General features: G+C 32.5%; 1 non-coding gene across 1 annotated transcript; it reads left to right on the top strand.

Moving 5' to 3' along the window:
* The first annotated feature begins 8,495 nt into the window (after window positions 1-8,495).
* Window positions 8,496-8,567, top strand: Trnaa-ggc (transfer RNA alanine (anticodon GGC)). The gene has a single exon. It is a non-coding gene; the product is annotated as a tRNA-Ala (tRNA).
* The last annotated feature ends 1,601 nt before the right edge of the window (window positions 8,568-10,168 follow it).

The raw sequence follows: 10,168 nt of genomic DNA, 5'->3' as shown, positions 1-10,168 counted from the left end.
TGTTAGGTTGAGTATTACTATTATTATGGCGATAATTATTTGAATTACCTGATCTATACCGATTATCGTTATTTTGCCCGTTATTTATTTGGTGTCTATTGGTTTGTACATTAAATCTATTTCCAGAATTATTGTCGAAATTTTGCACAGGATTAAATTCACGTCTATTATAATTATATTGAAAATTTGGATTTGAATTTCCGTTTTGATTCTGTGTATGGAAAATTTTTACTCCTGCATTCATTTTCAGAATGCCCGATTTTTTTACAATAATTACAAGTTATAGTTTGAACATTAGATTTATTAACTTTAAATCTTTCTGCGTGATATTGTGATTTTCATATGAATCTAACTGCACTTTCTATTGCTTCTTCTAATGTATTAAATTTCTGTGCTAAGAGATGTTGTCTGATATATTTGTGTAATCCGCCCAAAAAGTTATCTATTAATTTATTAGTGGCAAAAACTCTTAATCCTGTTCTTGCTGTTGGATCAGGATAATTAGAAATTGCAATAATCATTTCAGAATTTAATTTTCTTACTTTGGTAATATAATTTTCAATGGATTCATCTCTATTTTGCCTGAGATTATTTATTTCGAGTTCCTAATGATCAAAAGTTTTGCTATTGCTGAATTCTTTTTCCAACGCGCTACATAATTCGTCGAGATTCGTGATCGTATATAAGGATCTAACTAGTGCGGCTTCGCCTGTTAATTTTGTTTGGAGGATTACTCTGAAAAAGAAGGTTCTTTCGACCGGTTCGACTATTTCGAGAATTCCTTTACAGTCGGACATAAATTGATGTGTTGGAATATTTTTGCCGTTAAAAACTGATGAAAGTGTTAAACTATTCCGAACAGAAAAATAACTATTATTTGACGAAACAGAGGATCTACGACTGTGGCTCGTCTCGTCTTGGTTTTGCGTAATATCTGCCGCTTGATCGTTCATGATTATCGATTTTACTTTAATGTAAATTTAAATTCTAATCTGCTGTTTCTTAAACTACTATTTTCTAAACTACCTTCTTCAGAACTATCTGTATTAGAATGTGTTTTAGGATTTTTTGTAGTTCATTAGCTTACAGTAATACGGCGTATAACATTATTGCTGGGAGCTGGGGAATGTTTGATGCTGCTCCAAGATGCTGTTGACTCGAAGTCCGATGAAGTAGTCTTTTTACGTGTCGGCCGTCCACGGAGTTTCGTTGTTGTCGTTCTCTCGGAAAGGTTCCGGGATGCTTCGCCTTCTTCTTCGCTCGTTGTATTTCCGCAGCATCTGCCTGACCTTTTACCTTGTATATTGAGCAGTGATTTGCCAAGATTTTATCGGTGGGTAGACCACGAAATTATTGCACCTATTACTGCACTTGTTAAACAGGAACAGTTAGCGTTAGTCTTCGGTCTTCTACCTCAATGTTGCGCTGTACGGCTTGTAAGGTTTTCTCGAATTCAGACTTCTCCGCTCGTATTCTTCTTTCATGCTTTATTTCGACTTCGTACTTTACGTAAATAACGAAGTAAAAATGGTAACAATTTGTCTTCTGGATAACTAAGTACCGCTGCCACCAATTGTTACGTGCTGAACGCGACGTAATGAATAAAAAGGTACAGTTATCTAGTTACAAGACTTTATTTGGCGCAATGCTACAAGTCGAAGGTGTTTTCTCAGAGAGAGACGACTTAGAACTGACTACTTTTATATCGCTGGACCTTCATTCTCGGAGATCCCCACATGCAGATAAAGTCGTGTGGCATCTCGAAGTGATGCGTTTAACCAAAAGAGATATCTCGCGAAGAGATATTAAGAGTGTCCTGTGGCTTATGCACATCTAGCGTGAAAAACTGCTGTCTCTTAACAAGATATCTATTCGTGAAATATTTACGTGGGAAAGTTGCGGTACATAACAATACACGCAGCAATCAAAAGAATTTTTTATTTTTTTATTTAATTTTTATTTCTTTATTAACTTTATTTTTTTTAACAATATATGTATGTATATATGTATATATATACATATATAAAATGTAGATATATATATTATATATATATATATACATACATACAGGGTGTCTCATAAAGATTGAATCAACGTTCGTGAGCAGGTAGAGCGCATTAAACTGAACAGAAAAGTCCTGTACCATTTTGCGATTTTCGGAATAATTATTGAGAAATTAATTTACGAAGATCGGCAGATCCGGCGCGAGTATCAGTCCGCCGCAGGAAAGATTGCGAGAAGGACGGCCCTAAGGACGGTCGCTAAGCGCGCGCGGCGTAAATAGGCGCCATTGCCTCGTGGTTACCTATATATATATATATATATATATATATATATATATATATATAGAGAGAGAGAGAGAGAGAGAGAGAAGATTCTGACTATATAATTCACATATTATAGATAGAAATATTTGCATTGTCTCCAAAACATGCGTTAAAACTTAAAGTCTTTCTTATAGTAACCGCATACTTTGAGGACTATTATATGTATATAATAAACGAATATTTAGGGGACAGTTCTTAAAATATACAATTAAATATACAATTCACATATATGTATATATACATATATGTACGTACAGGATGTCCGGTAATCGCCTCAACAATTAAGGGCAGATTCTCTGACCGATTAAAAGATGATTTCTCCTTAACAAAAATCTTAAAACATTAATAATTTTCAACAAGTTATAAGATAGAATAAAAGGAGTTTTTCGTAAACTAGATTTTGTGGAATTAAAAAGCTAACATAATTATATTCTTTATTTAATTTCAGATAGAGTTTATTTTAATAAAAGTTGAAATCGAGGCTTAGTTACAAATTATGTAATAACAAAAATTGGAATCTTGTAGAAAGTGATGACATTTTTTATGACATTTTTGCTGAGGAAAAGTCGTCTCCAAATTAACCAGAGAATTCGTTTTAGTTGTTGGCGATTATTACCGGACTATGTATATATATATATATATATATATATATATATATATATATATATATATATATACATAGTTTTAATAAAGAACATGTTTCAAGTGTCTTTTATTTAAATAAATAAAATTTTTGCAAGAATAAGTAATAAAAGTTAATAGCCTTTACTCCATATTGTTTCCTTAAAAATTTTAATAGAAAGTAAAAAACTTGCTTTAGTTAGATTAAACGTCTAATTTTTTTTCAACATATAGATAAAATGTATAATTCATTATATGTATAACTCTTTCCAAATGTATTTAACGAATACTTCGAGAAAAGATTCTGACTACATAATTCACATATACGATAGAAATATTTGCATTGTCTCCAAAACATGCGTTAAAATTTAAAGTTTCTCTTATAGTAACCACATACTTTGAGGACTATTATATATAATAAACGAATATTTCGGGGACAGTTCTTAAATTATGCAATTTACATATATGTATATAGTATACAAATATGTATGTACAGGGTGTCCGATAATCGTCTCAACAATTAAGAACAGATTCTCTGACCAATTTAGAGATTATTTTTCCTTAGCAAAAATCTTGAAACATTAATTAATAATTTTCAACAAGTTATAAGATAGAATAAAAGGAGTTTTTCGTAAACTAGATTCTGTGGAATTAAAAAACTAACATAATTATATTTTTTATTTAATTTCAGATGGAGTTTATTTTAGTAAAAGTTGAAATCGAGGATTAATTACAAATTATGTAATAACAAAAATTGGAATTTTGCAAAAAGTGATGACATTTTCGCTGAGGACAAATCGTCTCCAAATTAGCCAGAGAATTCGTTTTTAGTTATTGGCGATTATTACCAGACTATATATATATATATATATATTTGCTTGGAGCAATTAAAATGAAACACCCTGCATATATATATATATATATATATATATACATATATATATATATGTGCAGGGTGTTTCATTTTAATTGCCCCAAGCAAATATCTCGAAAAATATAAAAATTATGAAAAAATGTTTCAGACAAAAGTTGTATGGTTTCAAGGGGGCCATAAGATAGTATCATTGGTTTGATCTTGAACGGTCATTTGAAAATCACATAAAGGTCACCTTAAATTTCTTAAATGGAACACCCTATATATTATTGCATATTCTTGTAGCTTATCTCGAGAGCTTTTCAAAACACTTATGATAAAGTATTTTTCATTAAATATTTTTCGAGTTATGAGACTTGAAAGTTATAGTCTTTTGATATAAAATACAAAATATCTCGTAAAATATTCATTTTTCGATAATTTCATCTAATACTTTTGTGTGCAGAATAATGAGAAAAATCAATTAGTGTAAAGAAAACACAGTTGTCTTAAATAAAAAATATAAATTTGCAACGAGCAATTACATATTTTTTATTTAAAACAACTGTGTGTTTTTTTTACACTAATTGATTCTTAACATTATTCTGCACATAAAAGTATTAAGATAAGATTATCGAGAAATAAATATTTTACGAAATATTTTGTATTTTATATCAAAATACTACAACTTTCAAGTCTCATAACTCAAAAAATACTTAATAAAAAATACTTTATCATAAGTGTTTTGGAAAGCTCTCGAGATAAGCTACAAGAATATGCAATAATATATAGGTTGCTTCATTTAAAAAATGTAAGGTGACCTTTATGTGACCTTCAAGTGACTGTTCAAGGTCAAACCAATGTTACTATCTTATGGCCTCCTCAGAACCATACAACTTTTGTCCGAAACATTTTTTCATAATTTCCTATTTTTCGAGATGTTTGCCTGGGGCGATTAAAATAAAACACCCTGTACATATTCTATCTTATAACTTGTTGAAAATTATTAATGTTTCAAGATTTTTGCTAAGGAAAAATCATCTCTAAATCGGTCAGAGAATCTATCCTTAATTGTTGAGACGATTATCGGACATCCTGTACATACATATATGTATACTATATACATATATGTAAATTGCATAATTTAAGAACTGTCCCCGAAATATTCGTTTATTATATATAATAGTCCTCAAAGTATGCGGTTACTACATATAAAAGAGACTTTAAATTTTAACGCATGTTTTGGAGACAATGCAAATATTTCTATCGTATATGTGAATTATGTAGTCAGAATCTTTTCTCGAAGTATTCGTTAATTACATTTGGAAAGAGTTATACATATAATGAATTATACATTTTATCTATATGTTGAAAAAAAATTAGACGTTTAATCTTAATTAATGTTTCAAGATTTTTGCTAAAAAGCAATCATCTCTAAATCGGTCAGAGAATCTGTCCTTAATTGTTGAGGCGATTACCGGACATCCTGTACATACATATATGTATATACACATATATGTGAATTGTATAATTTAGGAACTGTCCCCGAAGTATTCGTTTATTATATATAATGGTCCTCAAAGTATGCGATTACTATAAGAGTAAAACTATTAACTTTTATTACTTATTTTTGCAAAAATTTTATTTATTTAAATAATCTAAAAAGACACTTGAAACATGTGCTTTATTAAAATACAACACATATAATAATTATTTGTTATTTGCAATATAATATCAAATTAATACACAAACAACATGTAAACAATTTTATTAGTATAAAGAAAAATCGTCAAAGTGGTGATAAGGAAAATCAATTAAAACTACAATATGTTTTCGGAACAAGGTGACTTAGTGATACACGCAAGTCATCTGTAGTAAGCCAATACTGCAAAATTATTTATATTTATAAATCTTTAAAGTAACAATATCGTTAATTATACGTAAGGTAAAGATTTATAAATTTCATTATGTAAATTTTATAAAAAGTTTTTATTTTATATTATTATTTTTTATGTTTTAATATTATACACATACATGTCTTATTATATTAAACATCATTTACTATATTATCAATTATTATATATATCATAACATTATGCACATATATTATTCTTATATTTATATACTTTTATTTCTATATATATTATTTTATTTTAACTTTTACTAAATTACTTTATTATGTTACGGTTGTGTAGTTTTATAAGTAAGAAATTAAAATATCTTCTTAAAAAACGAGAAATAAAATATAACTTTCTAATGTAATGCATTATGAAACTATGTATGGTATAAATAAAATATTGAGCATTAAAAAAAGTTGTACAAAGCATTGCATAAATTATTATGAAAATAAAGAAAATTTTTAAAAGATGTAAAAGGAAAAGAAAAAAAAACAAAAGTAAAACAAAAGAAATGTTAATATGTGCACGTATAAAAATAGAAAAAAAAACTAATTTTGAAAACAAAAATTAAAAATAAATTTTATTTTACGTATATTTTAAAGACGGCCATAAGAAAAAGCGAAATACAATGCAATTATAAAGTAACACAATAACGTCTAAAATCTTATCTAAATAAATTCTTTTATTAATAGTTTTGTCATTCTTTCTTAATATTGTAAGTAATAATGTGTAAGTAGATATATATAGAGAGTTCTAATCCAGGGATCTGAGGGGGTTGAGGTAAGCGAAGGAACTGATTACCTTACCTCACAGTACTGATATGTCCGAGGGAGGGGAGGTACCAAATGTCCACCCAGATTGAGGGAGAAGGGGGAGGTACCTAAACGTCCCCCAGATTGAGAGGGAAGGAGGGGTACATATGCCTCCGCAGGTGGAGGGAGTGTCCTCTCCGACTGATTGCGGAGGTCTGATGGTGAGAGAGAGGAATGTCAACTGTTATAGATAAAATATTCACCCCATTATTTATCCATAATGTATATTTGCAATAAATAATTAGATTAATATTAATAAATTTTTAATATTCCCATAGTAACGACGCGATAGGCGTTCGCAACGCGGTAGAGAGAGACGGTGCTATAGGCGTTCGCAACGCGGTAGAGGGAGACGGTGTTATAGGCGTTCGCAACGCGGTAGAGGGAGAAGGTGCTATAGGCGTTCGCAACGTGGTAGAGGGAGACGGTGCTATAGGCGTTCGCAACGCGGTAGAGGGAAAAGGTGCTATAGGCGTTAGAGGGAGACGGTGCTTTAGGCATTCTATATAGTGTAGGACAAGGAGAGTATGACGTGGTGTGAGAAGGAAGGCGCTGTATGTGTATGACAAGGAGTGCATGATGATGGGAAAAGGAGAGCTTGATAGTAGGAAAAGGAGATATGGGTGCGAGAGAAAGAATAAAAAGGAAGGAAGAGAGCGAGAAGGATAGCGTGTTATGGGGTGCGAGAGAAAGAATAGAGAGAAAGGAGGATAGCGAGAAGGAGAGCGTGTTATGGGGTGCGAGAGAAAGAATAGAGAGGAAGGAAGAGAGCGAGAAGGATAGCGTGTTATGGGGTGCGAGAGAAAAAATAGAGAGAATGGAAGATAGCGAGAAGGAGAGCGTGTTATGGGGTGCGAGAGAAAGAATAGAGAGGAAGGAGGATAGCGAGAAAGAGAGCGTGTTATGGGGGAGCGAGAGAAAGAATAGAGAGGAAGGAGGATAGCGGAGGCTAAGGCGTACGCGAGAAAAAAGATAATTTTTGTATGTTAAGTTTTTTTTATAATGTTAAATGTTATCTTATTATATATCTTATTATCTAATTTTATCTAATACAGAGGAAGAAGGATGGGATAGAAGATGAAGGTGGAAATAAGTAATAAATATATATAAATTTAACATAAATTTTTATTTAAAAAGTGTGTATGTGTATATATATATAAAATGTGTGTGTGTGTTTTAAAATTAAAAATTTAAAAAGATAAAAGATATAAAGATATAAAAATATAAAAGATATAAAAATTTTAAAAAACTAAAAATCTGTTGGGGCGCCATAGGAACTCGTCATAGCTGCGTTTGTAACAGAAATAAACATTTTTATTAGTACTTTAAAAATATTTAAAATTTGCGCATACTTACATTACGAGGGGCTCCTCTCCGAATAGCCTGCGGAGGCCGAATATATCCACGTACGCACACAGAAAGTATGCGTCGTAATTTCGGCTTCTGGGACTCTCACACCACAAATCGTCACACTCGGCGCGCGCTTTCTCTCTCTCCCGCATCCAGCGTCTCCTATTCTTGTGCGCGATGTTAATATATCCAGGGATCGGATACTTATTTATCCAGAAAATCTATGAAAAATTAATAAATATAAATATATTATGATAAGATATATTCGGCAATGAGAGCCCATGCGCGGATGTTGATGCGTAAAGAAACTGCGTAAAGAAATTAATTCTTTTCACGAAAGAATTTTTAATTAGTCGATGCGTAAAGAAACTGCGTAAAGGAACTGCGTAAAGAAATTAATTCTTTTCACGAAAGAATTTTTAATTAGTGCACAGAGCACATATTTAGATTCTCATTTTTGAGAATTCTAAAAACCCCTCTATACCCCCCTAAAGAGATGTAGACGAGAAAAAAAAACCGGGCCAAAGTCGCTGAATCGGGAATTGAACCCGAGTCTTTCGCTTGCCGGGCGACTGCTCTTACTACTGAGCTATTCAGTCAATTAGACAAATAGACGAGAGAAGTATCGGTGTGGGGCTGAATAGCTCAGTGGTAAGAGCAGTCGCCCGGCAAGCGAAAGACTCGGGTTCAATTCCCGATTCAGCGACTTCGCCCCGATATTTTTTCTCGTCTACATCTCTTTAGGAGGGTATAGAGGGGTTTTTAGAATTCTCAAAAATGAGAATCTAAATATGTGCTCTGTGCACTAATTAAAAATTCTTTCGTGAAAAGAATTAATTTCCTTACGCAGTTTCTTTACGCATCAACATCCGCGTATGGGCTCTCATTGCCGAGTATATCTTATCATGTTTGTAAATATTGGAGCCGTATATATTTTCAAATTATAAATATATTATAAATAAAAAAGCGTATAAAATAATAATAATAAAAACTACTCACATCTCCGAATAAAATGTTTATAAACGCCTGGAACAGGGCGCGGGCCAAATCTTGCGCTCGCCGAAGTAACCGGCGGCGAGTGTACCGGCAAGCAATCCCCTCAGGAACACGATGGTTGCGAAAGCCGTCTCGAACATCGCCTGCATGAACGCGACTACTTGCGACATTTTTTTTGTTTTTTAACAAAATACGCTCACTGCACCACAGTCAGACACGTTAGCCAGCTCCAACGAAGTTAGACAACGTCTGGAGAAAAAAAAGTAGGGGATGTATAGCAGCATCTAGGCTTAAATTACGCAGCGAGGTCGATAGACAAAAGATCCTTTGAGCCTTTTCAGTTTTTTTCAACACATGTGTGTGTATTAAATGAGTTATGTACAAGTCGCTTTCTTCTTTCTTCTAAAAATTCTTTTCTTCTTAATCTTTTTATCAGTAGCAGTCTCACTTTTCGAAGATGCTTTATTTCCGGAACATCAGGATATTCAAATTGCATAAGTTCTATATCGGTATTTTCCTTGACCACATAAAAAATCTATTTCGTCACGAATCTTGAAAAACAGTTTTAGCGATCTTGTATAAGTCTTTGGTAAACCAATTTCACGATTTTGTAAAAATTGCACTACAGAATTCATGGCACTATCGAAGGCGTTGTAGTTTATGCGATACTAAACTATTCAAAGTACTGTGAGCAATTTTTTAATATCGCAAAACGTAATGAGGAGGGGATCCCTACGTGCTTTCTCGAGCGCCGTGTGTGGCTGCCGTATGATGAAATCGATTCAAATATTCGATTACAAATGTATACGACGATTCAAATATTCGGTTACAAATGTATACGACAAAGCATGAGATATAAATTTTTACTAAATGAAAACATATACAGAACGCCAACAGTATGGATGTTTGCGCTAAAGAATAACGTTTCGCATAGTGGGTGGGCATTATCATGTATATTTAATTTGATTATAAATATAATCAGGCGTTCTATAGTAGGATGTGGTGTAAAAATGAAGGTGCTGTATGTGTAGGACAAGGAGTGTATGATGATAAGAAAAGGAGAGCATGATGGTAGGAAAAGGAGATATGGGTGCGAAAGAATAGAGAGAAAGGAGAGGGCGCATGGTGAGAGAAAGAATAGAGAGGAAGGACAGCGCGCATGGTGAGAGAAAGAATAGAGAGGAAGGAGAGCGCGCATGGTGAGAAAAGGACAGCGCTATAGGCGTAGGACAAGGAGAGTATGATGTGTAAGGAAAAGAGAGAGCATGATGGTAAAGAAAGAAGGTGACAGTAAAAGAAATATAAATGTAT

Source organism: Anoplolepis gracilipes, chromosome 13 (assembly GCF_047496725.1).
Source record: "Anoplolepis gracilipes chromosome 13, ASM4749672v1, whole genome shotgun sequence".
In the NCBI taxonomy this organism is placed as follows: domain Eukaryota; kingdom Metazoa; phylum Arthropoda; class Insecta; order Hymenoptera; family Formicidae; genus Anoplolepis; species Anoplolepis gracilipes.
Note: the sequence above shows the minus strand (reverse complement) of the source record. Positions and strands in the feature narration are given on the sequence as shown.